At 33.7% G+C, this 18,845-nt stretch overlaps 1 protein-coding gene across 4 annotated transcripts in view; it reads left to right on the plus strand.

The window, feature by feature from the left end:
* Ash1l (ASH1 like histone lysine methyltransferase) overlaps nt 1–18,845 on the plus strand; it is a 176,492-nt gene that overhangs the window by 32,880 nt on the left and 124,767 nt on the right. The window lies entirely within an intron of this gene.

Raw genomic sequence — 18,845 nt, forward strand, 5'->3', positions numbered from 1 at the left:
TGTATTTTATTTAGAGAGACAGGGTCTCACTGAGTTGCTTAGCACCTTGCTTTTGCTGAGGTTGGCTTTGAACTTGTGATCCTCCGTCCTCCTGCCTTGGCCTCCTGAGCCACTGGGAATAAAGATAGTGTTTCACTGCACCCAGCAATAGAATACTTTTCATACTATTTAGTTTGCCATTTGACTAAAAGTAGAAATCACCTGATTGTTTTATAAGAAATACATTCATTATTAATTTTATAGTAGAATTTCCTTTAATATTTTTCTTTCTAAAGTGAAAAAAACTCTCTTACACACTTCCTATAAAATGTTTATATTTGGCTTTCTTTCAACTTCATGTATTTTCTGTGTCATTTCATAAATTATCAGAATGGTACATTTTCCAGTAGTATTTTAGAAAGTGAAAGTGGAAGTAATAATATTTACTTTTATTTATCACACACTAATTTAAAAGAAGAAGCATACATTCCTTTCCACCACTTAAAGAAAATTTCAACTTTGGAGTTTTGCATCATAGTTTACTTAGTCTACTTATGTATTATATACTTAGTATACTATTATAATCATAGTGTACTTAGTATACTTTGGTAGCAGATGAAAAATGAATAACTGTTTCCTACTGATGGTGATTAAAAATTGAAATTTTGATGAGCAGAACAGGTTGGGGCAATAGATACTTTACTACCAGTATGTATTCATTACAAATTAGGTCAAATAGCATTGAAACATGTCGCTAGATTGACTAACATGTTGTCACTGGTTAGTTTATTTGGTGTTACTTTAGTTTAGATATACACATTTAAAGAACACAATAAATTATAAATAAAATTCATAGCTACAATTATAATTTTGTTTCCAAAAGATAAATTTCTACTTAGAAAAGAAATGTCTAGCTGGGTGTGGTAGTGCATACCTGTAATCCCTGATACTAGGAATGCTGAGGCAGAGGATTTTGAGTTTATGAGACCAGTCTATGCAACATAGCAAGCTCCTCATCTCAAAAAGAAAAAAATAAAGAGAAAAGAGGGCTGGGGATGTGGCTCAAGCGGTAGTGCGCTCGCCTGGCATGCGTGCGGCCCGGGTTCGATCCTCAGCACCACATACAAACAAAGATGTTGTGTGTGCCGAAAAATTTTTAAAAAATAAATAAATATTAAAAATTAAAAAAAAATAAAGAGAAAAGAAAGGTCTATGCTATCTTACTAGGTTATTTAAGAAACCCTCATTGAAAAAGTAATTAATATCAATGAAATAATTTTTTGTGGAAAAATATTAAAACCCATGAATTCAATTATTAGATTCAAGACCTATTAACTTGAGAATTTAATGACATGTAGATAAATGTCTCTCAAGTAAGAAAATAGTGGGTATTAATAATATACATTAAATCTTTCTCATATTCATGATTTTCCAGGAAAAATTTAAATTGCTTAAGCAAATTTTAATTATTTCCTTTTTTGTACCAGGGATTGAACTGAGGGGCACTCAATCACTGAGCCACATCCCCAACCCTATTTTGTAATTTATTTATAGACAGGGTCTTACTGAGTTGCTTAGTGCCTGGCTTTTGCCGAGTCTGGCTTTGAACTCAAGATCCTCCTATCTCTGCCTCAGCCTCTTGAGCTGCTGGGATTACAGGCATGCGTCACTGTGCCTGCGAATTTTAATTATTTTGAAATGGAGTTGTTGAAAAAGATTGGTTTGATTTTACCTAGGTTTTTGGGTTTTCTTTCCTGGCATTTCTACTATATAATAGTAGTATGGTTGTTTTCTGTTTAGAGTTGTTCCCTTACATTGTACCCTGTATAAAGTTAGCCCAGTTTTAGAATAAAGCATATATATTTGTTGTTCAGATATAATTCAAATATGCAAAATTTACCCTTTAAAAATGTGCAGCCATACTAGGGGTACACAGATTTGTGCAGTCATTGTCACTAATTTCAAACATTTCTACCATCTTAAGTTTGTAATTTTATTGTGTCTTTTAACTTTAGATAACTGTTAAAAATGAATGAACATTTTGATTTGTACTTTCATAAAAGAGGGAAACTGTTTTTAAATCAATTTTGGACATACTATCTAGTGTAGACTCAGCATTCTTTGATTTATTCATTTTTTCGTAAAATATTTATTGCCTATCCTGTGCCATGAAAAGATTGAGGAGTAATATGACAACTGACATAACTAGAAATACTTACAGAATGTTTATGGAAATCACAGAATTGTTGGGGAAGGTGGCAAGCAAGATAATATACAATGAGAGCTTTATATTGGGGCTGGGGATGTGGCTCAAGCGGTAGCGCGCTCACCTGGCATGTGTGTGGCCCGGGTTCAATCCTCAGCACCACATACAAACAAAGATGTTGTGTCCGCCGAAAACTGAAAAATAAATATTAAAAATTCTCTCTCTCTCTTTAAAAAAAATAAATAAAAAATAAAAAAAATATTAAAAAAAATAAAATATTTATTGCCTATCCTGTGCCATGAAAAGATTGAGGAGTAATATGACAACTGACATAACTAGAAATACTTACAGAATGTTTATGGAAATCACAGAATTGTTGGGGAAGGTGGCAAGCAAGATAATATACAATGAGAGCTTTATAGAGGAACTCATGTTTAAAATTAGGTATTAACAGCTTTGTTAGAATTTGCTAGAAAGAGATGGAACTTCTGGAACAAAGTAATACTAGAGGATAGTATCTGATACTTCCCTTAGTTTTGTAACTGTACTAGAATTTGATAGCCCTTTTAGTTTATATTAGTACCAACAAAATGTAAATATTAGTAGATATTGGAATGAAGCTTCCATTGAATGATTACAAGTAGATTTTTTTTTTCTTTCATTTTAAAAATTTTGTTCTGGGGCTAAGGTTGTAGCTCAGTGGTAGAACACTTGCCTAGCATGTGTGAGTCCTTGGGTTCGATCTTCAGCACCGCATAAAAAGAGGCACTGTGTTCATCTACAACTTTAAAAAAAAAATTTAAAAATCTTGTTCTATGTTTAGTGTTCCTTTTAGCAATATAAAACTTTAAAGTAAGAATTACATGACTCTGCCGGCCGCAATATGCACACCTGTAATCCCAGCGATTTGGGAGGCTGATGCAGGAGGATTGCAAGTTCAAAGCCAGCCTCAGTAATGACTAGGAGCTAAGCAATTCAGTGAGACCCTGTCTCTGAATAAAATACAAAATAGGGCTGGGGAAATGGCTCAGTGGCTGAATGCCCTGAGTTCAATCCCAGTACCAAAAAAAGAAAAGAAAAAAAAAGAAAGAAAAGAATTACATGACTGAACTCATTTTCTTAGGACTTTTTTGTTTTTTTTTTTAAAGATATAGTCATACTTTATTATAATATTCCTCTCAGAGGCAAAATTAAAAGTTAATGTTGCTTTTTATTTAAAAAGTTTTCTTTTGAGAAATTTGTGATTATAGTATGAAGGAGCTCAGTCATTTCTAGGTTTAATGTTACATCTTACCAAAAAGTATAGTACCTGAATTTTATTTCATGCAGGAGTAAAATCAAGCCAGGGATAATATTGAATCAGATTTGCAGAACTTTTGAGGTCCTAGAACTGCAACAGCAGGTGGCATTACAGATCAGGTTTAAGAATGAGTTGTAGGGATTTGAATATAAAGGGGAAAGGGAAATAAGGTGGATTGTGGGTTCAGGACACAACTGGATTCAGCTTTACCCTTTTGGTGGTGTTAATCTGTTTAAAGAGTGTGTGTGTGTGTATTTTAAACTAACTACTTCAAAATCTAACAGTTAAGTTACTATAATCCTAGTAACTGGGGAGGCTGAAATAGGATGATCACAGATTACCAGCACAGCCCAGGCAATTTATCAAGACCCTGTCTCAAAATAAAATAAAAAGGGTTGAGGGTATAGTTCAGTGGTTCTACCATTGGTTCTACCCCTGGGTTCATAAGAACACAAACAAAAAAAGTATCCTCTTCCAGGGCTTGGGGCGAAACTCAGTGCTAGATCACCTGCTTAAGCATACACAGGGTCCAGAGTTCAATCCCCAGCACCGCAAAACAAAACAAAAAAAATAATAAGAATAATTTTCTTTCTAGAAGAAAACTTTTGATATCTATTCTTCACTTCTCCTACACTCTACCTTAAGCTAAAAGGTAGTAAAAGGTGAAGGGTGTTTTCCTGGGACTGCTTAATAACCGTAGCATATATATTACAAATAACCATTGCTTTGTACTAGCAAATGTCTAATGTCAATAGATAAGAGAGGAATATATTGTAATAGGATGGTAATTTTCATATTAACTATTGTTTCTTTTTATAATATTTTTTAGTTTTTAGTTATACACAATATCTTTATTTTACATTTATATGGTACTGAGGATCAAACCCAGTGCCTCATGCATGGTAGGCGAGCACTCTACCACTGAGCCACAGTCCCAGCCTGTTAACTATTATTTCTGTGGAACGACTTAGTATGAAACTATTTCCTTCAGACTGGATTTATAGTATTTCTAAGATTTTGCTTTCTCTAAAATCTACTTAAACTGAGAAGTATACAGATTATCAAATAAGACAAAATCAACAAATATATCAGAAATGATATTGTTGAGGTGAACCAGTACTTACTCTTTAAGCAAAGTAGGTACTGAACTATTAAATTTGATCTTTTCCTAACCTCTTTTTTTTTTTCTTTCTTTTTTAGCATCCAAGTCTTGATTCTCTTATGTATATTTTACCTTCAATTCTGGAAAACATGTCAAAGTTAAGTATACAAGCTTATAATAGAAAGTTTTTTGCTACTAGTTAGGTGTAGTCAGTTTCTGAGACTCATTGGAACATTTTCCAAAAATGCACACATGGTGGTTATATACACTGGAATATTTTCACTGTTTTTAGCCAACCTACATTTAATTATTAACATCCAAGAATGTATGTGAAAACAGGATGATGATCTTATTAGTTGCAGGGGTTGACAACAAGTTTCACAGTAAAAGCAGTGAAATAAGGGGACTGGGGTTGTGGCTCAGTGGCACAGCACTTGCCTAGGATGTAAGAGGCACTGTGTTCGATTCTCAGCACCGCATACAAATAAATGAGTAAAATAAAGGTCCATCAACATCTAAAAAAAAAAATTAAAAAAACAGTGAAATAAGATGAAACTTTCTGAACCCCACCTTTTAATTTTTCAGCAGTCTTGCTAAGTGTGACATCCTCTGATTCTTTGTTCAATTCTTGATTGCATAGGAAGGGGACCCCAAAATACTGCTGAAGAAATTACAAGCACACACTGAAACTTATTGAGCCAAAAGCAGAGGAGCTTGTTAACTTTTATTTTTATACTGTTTGTTGATTAAGACGGTTTGGGTAGGCTATTATGACATATAGGAATTATCAACAAGTAGAAATTTTCTTTGACACACTTGGTGACTGGGTTTTTCTTCTGTCTCAACTTCAAGAATTAAATTATGTAGGATAAAAGCAAAGTTACAGAACTAAATTTAAATTTACTGTATTCCTAAATAAAAAAGAAAAAGAAAAAAGATAATGCAATAGTGAAAGGAAGGAGAAAGTAGGGGTGGAAAAACTTAGCCAAAACATCAATTCTGTGAAATGTTCGTTGAACCTTTCTAGGAAGTTATTCTAGTCTCTATACTTCCATTGCATACATTTCTGTTTTTAACATACAACGTGTTGTATTAGTTATTAATTTGTTAATCTCTTACTAGTGATAGTGCCTTGAATTTTATGTTTTAGTTTTTGCATTTCATATAAAAATGCTTTAAGAACAGTTCGCTAAGATTGAAAATAAGATCTGCAAGCATATACAAATGCTATCATCACCACCAAAGATATAGCTTGGGAATATGAAGATTTATTTCCCTAGTCCTAAGATGTTGCTTTTACATATCCTGTCATAACTACTTTTTTCTCTCATTTACTCAAAATGTAAAAATTTTATGCCTATTTAAAACACTCTAGTTTCCTTTTTTAAGAAACTAGGGTTATTGGTAATGATGCTATGATCTGTGATAGGAATGTATGAATTTCTTTTTCTTTTTTCTTTTTTGAGGTGACTTTTTTTATAGCTTTATTTTCTTCTTCTCCTCCTCTTCCCTCCTCCCTCCCTCCCTCCTCCCTCCCTCCTCCCTCCTTCTCTCTCCTCCTTTTTTCTTTCTCCCTTTTGTTGTGCTGGGGATTCAACCCAGGGCCTCACACATGCTAGGCAAGCAGTCTGCCACTAAGGCACAACCCCAGCCTGAATGTATGAATTTCATATTATAAGTGTTTATGAATTTTCTGGTAAAGAACATCTTTGGTTACTACTCTTAGAAAACTTACTCATCTTATAAAAGGTCAAAGAAAAACTTCCTCTGAAGTGTTTTAGCATAATACAGAATGGTAAATTATGTTGTCTTAGAATATCCACTTAAAAACAACCTCACATTGGACTCTTAGTTGTAAAAAATTATTTTTTCCTGATGTCATATATCCTTGGCATTTAACACATCTGAGTGACATCCATTAAAAAGTGGTACCAGGTGAGCCTCAGTGAAATAGTTTTTTTGTTTATTTTGTTTTGTTTTTTAGCTTTTAATAGCATTTATTACATCTGGAAACAGTCTTACTGTTATTGCCATGGGGTTTGGTGTTGATCCCAGTACCTTTAAAGGAAAAAAAAAAAATTGACTCCTTAGCTCTAATCAGAGAATTTGAGACTTGTTAAGTGGGAGGAAATGGGCGCATTTTCACATCTTCCTGTGCTCTATGGGCAAGATGCCACCTCTGAACCTGAACCTATTATTTCTTTTTTTTTTCCTTGTTTTTTTTTTTTTTTTTTTTTTTTAAATTAGGGTAGTAAATGCATACTGTGCATTAGAAAAAAAAAAGAATATTGGAGAAAAAGTTTTCACTTCATAATCATACCACTCAAGATAATACTGCTAACAATTAGTGTGGCTTTTGATTTTATTGTATATGTTTTACATATTGAAATCAATTGCATGTACACTATTTCATATTTTAAAATTTAACATACTTTTAGCATTTTTCAACTTTCAATGCTTCATTTTTCTACCACAGAAGTGTATTAATATTCTGATATTTTTAATAGTGTTTCACATGAATTATATTGTAACCAAAATATCTGTAAATGTTTTACATTTTAAATCACATAATGAAAATATTTCAAAGAATATGGCATATATATTAGTTGCTTTTTATTCCTATGAGAGGTTAAAAAAAACCCAAAACAGCTGTAATTCAACGATTTTTCAGGGATTTTTAGACTAAGATACTTATTCATTCTCTTTAGCAGTCACAAATTTATTTTAAATGTTATTAAAAGGAAACAGATACTGTAATTTAGGTTTATTCTGATGAGTTCTCAGTAGAAAGGCTGAAAAGTCAAGAACTTACGGAAAAGTAATAAGAGTTATTTATGAAGTGACTTTCATTTCAGAGTAATACTTTATTTTGCACATTTTAATAGGGCATTATTAGGCATTCAGCAATTCATTTGACTCTGCCTGATTCGTTTCTCCAAGTAGAATGACATACACATAAAGAAACAGTTATTTCTATTTAGTATCAAGGCATGAGTAGTGTCCAGCTCCTTCCAGAGTTTTGTAGCTGTTTTGTGGATCAGACTTATCGCTGCACCTATTTCAGGCTAGTATTCTTTTTCATTAGAGAATCCTTTGCGTGGAATCTATCTTGTTCTATCATCAGGAGGTTCTCTTCTTTATCAGCACCACATTCAGTACTTTTGTATTAGTCAGTTTTGGGTCACTGTGACCAGATGACCAAATAAGAACACCTTAGAGGAAGAAAATATTTTAGCTCATGGTTTCAGAGGTTCAGTCCATATTGATCAACTCCATTTCTCTGGGCCCAAGACAAGACAGAACATCATGACACAGAGGGCATGGTGGAAGAAAGGTGCTCAGTTCATGACAACCAGGAAGCAGGGGTTGTTGGGGATAGTGGTAAGGATAGATATAAATATTATATCTTATTACAATTTATAAAAGATCCAGAATGCAAGTCTACATATACCATTGCTACCTTTCATTCCTGTGTTCATTTTGATAAAAACTATTCAAGAAAAAAGACCTGATGGTATGTAGGTACCTGCTAAGTATTGTTGTTTTCTTACCTTCTCTTAATTATTTTCTTTGGAAGCTGCTTGAGATAGAGGCATTTGATTGTAGAAAAGAGTACTGGGCACAATACCCATGTTCTCTGTGGTAGTAGCAATTAAACAGATTATCCTGGATGTTCACATTTCGTTCATGTTTTGGTAAAGTGCCCCACCCCCTTATACACACACACACAATGAGTAGCCACGATTTGTCGTAAAGCATTGGGCACAAGATAAGATGTCACTTTTTCCCCCAAAATAGAATTATAAAAGCATATGTTCCCTTAAATAGAACAGAGAATCAAATTCCTTCTTTTGCACTGTGGAGCCTTTGCTAGAAATGTACCAGGAAGATTCAAACTACCATAATTAGTTTAGTCAGGTTCATCCTCAATTCTCATTTTCATTTTGAACTTAATCAGCACTGCATTTTGATTGAGAGGTTTACTTTCTCTTAGAATGTAGAATGTAAGGGATATCTGCTTGAGTCTGTATTCTGGGTTAGTTTAGTGATATACATAGTGAAATATGGGGAATGTGCATGTTTCTCATTTTATTGTTGATCCTACTATGGGAAAAGTCATTTTTGAGCCAAATTGTAAGAAGATATAGCTTCCTCTTTCCCAGAGAATTGAACCTAAATGCCATCACTTTGATTCATTAATTCAAAACACTGATTTTTACGATTGTTCATATCTTTTATTTCATTTTAATGCCTGAAAATCACTCCAGAGATACATGTAGACTGACTGCTCAGTAAATGTACATTTCTGATAAATTCTGAGACAGCTTCCATGGAAATAAATAGGGAAGATATCAGAATTAAATACAATAACAAAACCTGGTGCTTTTAGGAAAATTGATTAATAGAAGAAGTATTTGTAAAGATGAACTTGTTTCCTGCCTGACATGACTTCGTGAGTCAGAATCACAGTATATAGTTCTAAATTGTATCTCTTTCACAATTAGATAGGGATTTATGGGGGAAGGGGACCATCCTAAGAGACTATAGATTAAGTCACTGTTGCAGTGACTTTTTCATTTTTGGAATAAAATAGTGATGGAAAAGAATAACTTCTTGCCCTCTGCTGCTGATATCTGGGACAAACATAACATGTTTGTTCCTTAAATTATATAGCAAAAAGAGATCTTTGCTGATAGAAATTCACCTCACACAATTTGTATATTGTTAGTGTGTTGTTCCATTGTCATAATGTTTTTATGAAGAGATTAAACTTCCTTGAGTAATATGTTTTGGCTTACTCTCAATTATAGAGTATAATGAGACTGAGCATAGGGTTTGGGCTTCAGTCTGGAAAATAGAATTCAAGTCTGGAACCTCTGTGGCTTTGTAATTTAAGAAAAGTCTAACCAGGTGAAGTAGAGCACACTTGTAATCCCAGTGACTCGGGTGATTGAGGCAGAAGGATTGTGAGTTCGAGGTTGGCCTCAGCAACTTTGTGAGACCCTAAGCAGCTTAGAAAGACTCTTTCTCAAAAAATGAAAAAGCGCTAGGGATGTAGTTGAGTGGTAAAGCACCCCAGATTTCAATCCCCAGTACTTCCCTCCTAACAAGAAGAAAGAAAAAAAAGAAAGGTCCATATTGGTCTGCTTTTGGATAGAAAGTATTTGGTTATTTTGTATGAAAATGCTTAATTATCGGTAAGTTCGGTTTTCTTTAATATAGTTGGTTAGCATTATTTTTTTACTTCTGTTCTCAGATATTTTGATTCTCTTGACTAAATGCCACAAACTGAAGCTTTGTACATTTCTTGAAAATTATTCCTAAATATTTTTAGAGACACATTCTTGCCCTTATTTATATTTTTAAATTCTAACATTTTGCAGGTGACTTATGTTTCATTTAATCATTTGGGGAAAATGAACACATCTTATCTAGAAACATTGCAATAGAATTTTGTGTGATTGGCTTAAAAGATGATAAAATTGTAGGCAAATTTTCCATCTGTATCTGTTTAATTGCATTCATGCTACGACACAATAGAATGGCATAATATCTACAACATAATAGAATGACAGGAGGAACTTTGCAATGAATGTCATGTACTCTGAGGAGTGTACATATTTTTAGTAAACTTTTTGTTTGTCTTCCTTTTTTGTGTTGTTATCTACAGAATGTAGTATTAATCTTTTGTTTCAAAACTCTTTTACATTTAAAAATGGAAAACTTTTCCTTTTTCATTAATTTAAGTACATGGCAAGTTAATTTCAGTCTCTACTACTGAACTTATGCTTACAGTTATTCTGTAACTGATTTTGTACCTTAATCATTCTCTAAAGAACTAGAGGATGTGAACAAAGCATTGTATTATAATTCGCAAATCATTCATAGCCTTTACTATGTTTGTCCTATTGTATGATTCAGTTAAATGATTTATTTTTCCTTTTTTTACTCATTTTTCATTCTGTGATTTCTTTTCACCAGTCAGGTTCATTCTTTTGTTAAAAGGTGAAATGAAGACACTTGTGAACTATCAAAACAGATGTTTAATTTATCATCCTGTATTGTCAAGCATGCATTGTTTTATATATCTAAATGTCTGATGTGCAAGACAGAAGTAGGATATTTACTGATTTAACATTTTGTACATAGCAGAACACAATTTACAAACAACTGTTTTAATATAGTTTTTCAAAGGAACTTTGTACCTTGGATTCATAACTTGGGCAAATTCAAAAATTTTTCTTATCAAGTATTGAAAATGATTAGTACTCTATAGAAATATTTCAAAAATAAGCTTATTCAAATTTTAGACCTTACAAAGTTATCTCATTGAAGAATTATCTTAAAGTATTACAGTTTTTTCTTTGGAATGAGAATAGACCCTGTTTTTGGTATTCTGTTTTCTTCTAATATTTTCATTTTGTAAACTATTCCTTACTAGCTCCAGGTCAAAGGTAATTTCTTTTTTTAATGAGTGAAGGTGATTCATTTTGGAGTTTCTTGTAACATTTCTGAATTGAGCTTTGCTTTTAATTTTTACACAATGTGAAGAATTCTCTAGTAGGAATTTTTCTTGAAAGACTTAAGAATTTAAGAAAGTGAAATATTTCACTTAAAGATTAATGTTTAATGTTCTTTAGGCTTGTACACTAAAATTCTATGAAGATTAGAATTATATAAATGCATTACTCATTCTCATCTATATTTTAGCATTTATTTGCTTAAACATAAGATAATGCTCACACTAATGTACTTTATTACATTTTTGAATTTTTTAAAGCAGTTTTGCTGAGATATAATTCACATAACATACAGTTTACCTATTTGAAGAATAGATTGCTTTTTTTTATGTTCAGAGTTTTATAGCCATTACCTTAATTAATTTTAGATTTTTATTATATAAGAAAGCAACTCTATAGCCAGTAATAGTTATACATATTTCCCTACAATAGCCCCAGGCAATTATTTATGTACTTTCTATCTCCATTTGCCTATTCTGTTGTAATTATATGTCGCATTCCTCATAACTAAAACACTCAGGGTCACTCCAGGTGAACTGGGCAGCACAAAATTATCACTCAAGAGACAGATTCCTTTTTCTTTGGAGTTCTGTGACAGCTCCTCTAACCTTAAGGGTCCACAGAAAGAGAGCACGTGCTGAACACTTATTATTGAGGAGAAGCCATTCAAATGAGGCAGGGGGTCAGGTTTCAGGGAGTTGAGTTAGCTTTAGGATGTCTGGTGTCAGCAGGTTGACTGACATGTAGGAAGGGCACACCCAAAGGCAGAGCAAGAGAAGGGGACACACAAGGGCGTTTCCTTGGAACATTCTATCCCAAACAGGGCAAAGGGGTAGTATTACAAAGGAATAGGTAACAGGGACAGTGCCCAAGTCACTACGAAATGTAGTGATGGGTCAGAGCTTCTCGCTTCAGGATGGAAGGCGTGGGTCATTCGGAGTGGCTCCCCACAATTATATATCCTTTGACATAACTTCTTATTTTCTCCTGTCCCTAACTCTCAAGCTTCTGATGACTACTCTGAGATAACTTTTTTAGATTCCACATATGAATGAGATCATGTAGTATTTCTTTGTTTTACTTATTTCAGTTAACATAATGATCTCCAGGTTCATTCATGACAAGATTTCATGCTTTTTATGGATATATAATATTTTATTGTATATTTTTAATCCATTGGTTAGTCTTGATAAATACTTAGATTATTTTTTTTAGTTTTATTGATTTTATTTTTTTAAATACTCGACAGCAGAATGCATTACAATTCTTATTACACATACAGAGTACAGTTTTTCATATCTTTGTATATAGAGTATGTTCATGCCAATTCATGCCTTTATACATCTACTTTTTTTGCATTACAATTCTTATTACACATATGTACCACAATATCTCTGTTTATATATGAAGTATGTAGACACCCAATTCGAGTCTTTATACATGTACTTTGGATAATAATGTCCATCACATTCCACTGCCCTTGCTAATCCCCTGCCCCCCCTTCCCTATTTTAGTTTCTTGCCTATTGAAATACTGCTGCATTAAACCTGGAAGTATAGGTGTCTCTTCAACATATTATTTTCATTTCTTCTGAATATATACTCACTAGTGGGATTGCTGGATCATATGGAAGTCCAATTTTTAATATTTTATGGAACTTGGAAGTATTTTCCATAATGGGGCTACTAGTTTACATTTCCCCTGATGGTATATAAGGGCTTCTTTTCTCCATATTCTTGCCAACATTCCCTTTTGTATTTTTGTTAATTTGATGATTATTTAATTCTGGTCATCTCTTAAAGGACCCCACTTCTAAACACTGTAGTTGGATTAAGTTTCCATCAATGTAATATCTCACAGCAGGGAATAAATTTCAACTTGTGAATCCTTGGGGGGAACCCTCAAACCATAGGAAAACCATAGCATTTGCCTTTGCTTTTAATATCATTTTCAAAAAGTCATTGTTCGTATCAAAGTCATACAGCTTTTCAGATGTTTTTCCCTGGGAATTTTATAGTCCACTTTGAGTGAATTTTTGTATGCAGTGAAAGAGTTGGTTCTACATGGTGATGTCCTGTTTACTCAGTATCATTTATTGCAGGCACAGTCCTTACCCTCTTGTTGTTGGCACCTTTGTAAAAAAATCAGTTGGCTGTAAATGCATGGATTCATTTTTGGTCTCTGTTCCATTAAAAATCAGAATGGGAACTAATGAAAAAGAGACTAGAAAAACAACTAAAAAAATCAACAAAACAAAGATTGGATTTTTTTGAAAGATAAAATTATTAGACTTGAGGCTAGACTAAAAAAAGACGACTTCAATAAAATCACAGGTACAAAAGGAGATAAGTGATACCACAGAAATACAAAGGATAACGTAGGAAAGAATAGTTTACTACCAACTATAATATGATTATAGTTGGTAGTAAACTATAATTGGTCAGTAACAGAAATTTCTAATGGGCATCCTGTGTTGAAAAAAAGTTAAGGTACAAACTTGGCACAGTGGCCTGTAATCCCAGCAGTTAGGGAGGCTGAGGCAGGAGGATTGCAAGTTCAAAGCCAGCCTAAGCAAAAGTGAGGTGCTAAGTAACTCCGTGAGAGACCCTGTCTTCAAATAAAATACAAAATATGGTGCTGGGGTTGTGGCTCATTGTTAGAGCCTTCATGCAAGGCTCTGGGTTCGATAAAATAAACCAAAAAAAAAAAAAAAATAGTGAACATGTTAGCTAATGTCTAAATTTCTCTTTATTAAAATGAGAATAATTATTATAATTGCATCGTGGTGGTTGTGAAGATTAAATGACATACACTATGTGAGATAATTAGTAACTGGTCTTCCTGAGTATTTGAATACATAAAAGATGATAACTTCTCCAAGAAAAATACTAAGAGATGAAAGACAACTGGTAAATTGGTAAGAAACTAAGGACTGTTAACTTTAGGTTCTGCATCTGTGCATTCAACCAACTACAGATTGAAAATACCCCCCCCCCCCTTTTTTACTCACACACACACATACAAATCCAGCAGGAAAGTCCCAAAAAGTAACACTTGTATTTTCTATGTACCTGTGCTTCACTGAATTCACACAGATGAAATGATGTGTTTATGTATAACCTGCGATAGTCTACTACCATTTTGCAGATCCTCAACCTCTCTCCAGCACTTATTTGAGAATTGTTTCCCTTGCATCTCATTTGTGTACTATATAGTTAGGCCTACTATGGTTGCATCTGTACTGAACATGTACAGACTTTTTCCTTTTCATTATTCCCTAAACAATACAGTGTGCTATTTACATAGCATTTATGTTGTTAGGTATTATACATAATAGGTGATTTAAAGGATTTAAGAAGATGAATAGGTTATACGCAAATAACATTTTATGTAACAGACTTCAGCACCTGAGGATTTTGTTATTTGAATTGGATTTTCGGAAGCTAGTCACCCGTCAAATACCAACAGAAAACTATATTTCTAAATTATTAAGGGCTCTTCTGCATTCACATTTTAAATTTTCAATTTAGAAAAATAATGTATATCAAGACCTTGAACAGCTATTTTACTGATGAAGAAATCAAAAAGTAAGAAAAATCATGTAATAAGATGAAATTGAAATAGATGTGCAAAAGAAAGTGTTTCTATCAGTTGTGAAATCTTAAAAACTGATAATGGGAACGAAAAATCTTTATTGCATTTAACGGTCCAGAATGTATAACTGATACATGTGCATCCCTTTAGCCTAGCAGTTTCACCTTTACAAATTCATCTTAAGCAACTTAGCCAGACCCTGTTTCAAAAAAGATAAAAGGTCTGGGGAGGCTAAGTTTAATCCCCATTATCCACCAATGCCTGCTGAAAAAAAAAAAAAAATTATCTGAAGGAGTTGGACAACTATGCAAAGATATATACAGTTGGATATCATTAGATTATTTATTGTAGCAAAAAAGAAAAAAGTATTTAAGTTCCACCCAGTAGGAGATTGATTTTTCTGAATTAATGACTAATATGAGAACATTGAATTTATAATCTCTTAGTTTATTTGCATATAAGTCTCTTCATTGTATTGATTATAGTAAGTGGGCTATAAACCAGCAAGTAGTTTTGCACCCCCCCCTTTTTTTTTCCTTTTCAAACTATATTGAAGTCATTATAGATTGAACAAGAAATTGCAAAAGTAACAGAGAGGTTTTATGTATACTTCATTCAGCTTCCCTTAATGGTAACTTATGTAACTATAGAACAGTATCAAAATGAGAAAATTTACACTGGTACAATCCACAGAACTTATTTTCCTATTGAAAAAAATTATATACCTAATGGGATATTTTAATGCAGAATCTTTCTTGATGCCTAATACATAATATACTCTCTTAAAATGATAGCTCTTATTAACAGTTTTCCTTTAAAAATGTTGAGCAATAGAGTGCTCACCTAGCATGCGTGAGGCCCTGGGTTCTATCCTTACAAAAATAAAGGTATTGTGTCCACCTGCAACTAATTTTTTTGGTGTGTGTGTTGCTGGGGATTGAACCCAGGACTTTGTGCATGTGAGGTAGACACTCTACAAACTGAGGTGTATCCCCAGCCCCAAAATAAAATATTAAAAAAAAAAAAAAAAAGCCAGGCATGATGATGCATGCCTGTAATCCCAGCAGATCAGGAGGCGGAGGCAGGAGGATCAAAAGTTCAAAGCTAGTCTCAGCAATTAAGTGAGGTGCTAAGCAATTCAGTGAGACCCTATCTCTAATAAACTACAAAATAGGGCTAAGGTTGTGGTGCAGTGGTTGAGTGCCCCGAGTTCAATCCCTGGTACCCTCCCCCCACAAAAAAGCGTCCTTATAAATGTAAGAAGAAAAAATCACCAGTACCAAATATAGTTTTCAAAAATCTTTTTTTTTTAATATTTATTTTTTAGTTTTCGGCAGACACAACATCTTTGTTTGTATGTGGTGCTGAGGATCGAACCTGGGCTGCACGCAAGCCAGGCGAGCGTGCTACCACTTGAGCCACATCCCCAGCCCTAGTTTTCAAACATCTTAATAACATTGTCTTATTTATTCAGTTTATCTAATGTCAGGATTTTTATCAAATGATTTTTAAAACCAACCCCAAATTATTCATCTCTGTATGTCTTTAACCCCTTTAATCATAAGGAGATACTAGCCATTTTAGGCTGCACTTATGTTTGTGTGTTTTAATTTTTTCCTTTTGAGTGTGTGTGTCTCTGTGTGTATGTGTGTGTGTGGTACTGGGAATTTAACCCAGGGCTTCCAATGTGCTACTCTACCAGGTTTACAATGTACTCAGTTCTGAGTACTCTGTACTCAGTTAATTTATCCGAGATAATATATTTCTGGCAGAAGCAAACAATCAGATTTGAGCAGATCCTTTAACTAATTAAGGGAAATGGATGTTTCTATTTTCTGAACAAACAAATTTTAAATAATGTTTTATTATTGAAGTATGATATATACATAGAAAAGTGTGCAAATCCAAAGTGTGACAACTCTGTGAAGTTTTATAGTCCCAGTTTCCAGTCACAATCAGCATTGATTTTTTTTTTTTTTTTTTGTACTGGGGATTGACCCCATTGGAGCTTAACAACTGAGCCACATCCCTAGCCATTTTTTATGTATTTTTATTTAGAGACAGAGTCTCACTAAATTGATTAGGGCCTTGCTAAGTTGCTGAGGCTGGCTTTGAATTCCTGATCCTCCTGCCTCAGCCTCCAAGCTGCTGGGATTACAGGTGTGTGCCACCATGCCTGTATAACCAGCATTCAATTTAAGAAATAGAACATTACCAACATCCACCATGGCCTCCCTGGTTTTTGTCTCATTACCATCCATATCAAAGGTAATCCTTTTCTTAACTTTTTTTCTTTATTTGCTCCCCCAACCCTTCTTCTCATTATTGGGGTTCTAGCCCAAGGACCTCCAGTGACTGAGCTACATCCCTAGCAGGTTTTGTTTTTTATTGAATCAAGTCTTGCTAAATTAGCCAGACAGGCAATCCTCCCCTCAACTTACCAAGTAGCTGGGTTTTATAGTCATCACCACCACACCTGGCTTGACTTTTACTATCATAAATTGTTAGGTGTATTTGTGAACTTCATATTAATGAAGTTATGTCATATACAATCTAGTGTTCTAGCTTCTTTTAGTTCAATATTGTTTGTGACCTTTATTCATGTAATGCATATACTTATAGTTTGTTTAAAGGGTAACTTAAAATTGAAAGTGCCATAATTTTGGAGTATAAAAATACTTTTAAATATTTAAAACAATGAAGTCTTTTAATGTTTAAAAAATAAACATGGAAGAAAGGGATTCTTTATATGATAGAATGGGAAGCTATTGGAAGACATTTTTAAGGATCTCTTCCAGTGCTGTGGCTGTAGCTCAGTGGTAGAATGCTTGCTTAGCATGTGAGGCCCTGGGTTCGATCCTCAGCAAATCTCTTCCAGCTACTTGGGAGGCTCAGAATGGAGAGTATTACTTGAGTCCAGGAGATTAAGACCATCCTGGGCGTATAGGAAGACCCTGTCTCTCTAAAAAGTGTGTGTGGCTGGGGAGGGGGGATGATGAATATGAAAGAGAGGGGTAGGGAAGGGGAAAGAATATGAATATGAGGTTGGCCCCCCTCGAGTTTCTTCTTGGCCAAATGTTAGGGTCCAGTCCAGAAGAAGAGACACTTTTCTTTATTCTGTGTCTGTCAAATATTGAGTATATTGTGCTTCAATATAGGTGCCACATGGAAAGAGGAATATTTACAAATTGAAATGTCCTAATTAGAAATGGACTAGAAAGAAGTATAACTGAAGCAAAAGATTAAATATTCTGACTGAATTTAAATATTTGAAATGCTATTGGGAAGAAAAATTATTAGACTTATTCTGTTATTTGAGAAAGTGAATCTTGAAAATTACAGAAAAATAACAAAGTGTATTTCACTTTATGTTTACTCTGAGGGAAATACTCCCCTGCCCAACCCCAGTGCTGGAGATCAAACTGAGGGTCTTGTTCACTAACTAGGCAAGCAAGCAATCAACCAACCTACATCCCAGCCCCCAAAACTTATGGCAAGCTTGAATTCCAAATGTAATCTCTTTTTTTAATACCTTTACTGTTTATTTTACTATTTATAAATATTTTTATGTTTTGCTGTGGAGCAAACTTAGTGCCTTATACCTGCTAGGCAAGACTGATTACCACTGAGCTACACTACAACTATGACACTCTGGATGTAATCTAAATATCATGCTTTAAAGTAATAAAAATAATTTCACATATTATTATGTAATTTCTGATACAGTTTGATGTGTTTTGGGATCTTTTTTTTTTGTGAGTTTTGGACTGGACATATAGATTAATGGTAGAAGGCTTACTTGACATAAGGCCCTGGGTTTTGATTCCTAGCACAGATAAAAACAAAATATATAGCCAGGAATAGTGGCACACACCTGTAATCCCAACAGCTAGGTCTCTAAGCAATTTAGCAAGACCTTGTCTCAAAATAAAAAATAAAAATGGGGATGTGACTCACTAGTTAATCACCTGTCTTCATTCTGGTACCAAATTTGCTTTGGCAAACTTATTATCTTTATGTCTTCCTAGCCACAAACACCACATATCTTTACATTTTTTCAGGTTTTTCATGATTATTTTATATTTAGAGAGAACTATTTATTATTGGTTGTCCCAAAGTAAAATAGACTATTGTGTGAAGTAG

The sequence above is a fragment of the Marmota flaviventris genome, chromosome 10 (genome assembly GCF_047511675.1).
Source record: "Marmota flaviventris isolate mMarFla1 chromosome 10, mMarFla1.hap1, whole genome shotgun sequence".
NCBI classification, from domain to species: domain Eukaryota; kingdom Metazoa; phylum Chordata; class Mammalia; order Rodentia; family Sciuridae; genus Marmota; species Marmota flaviventris.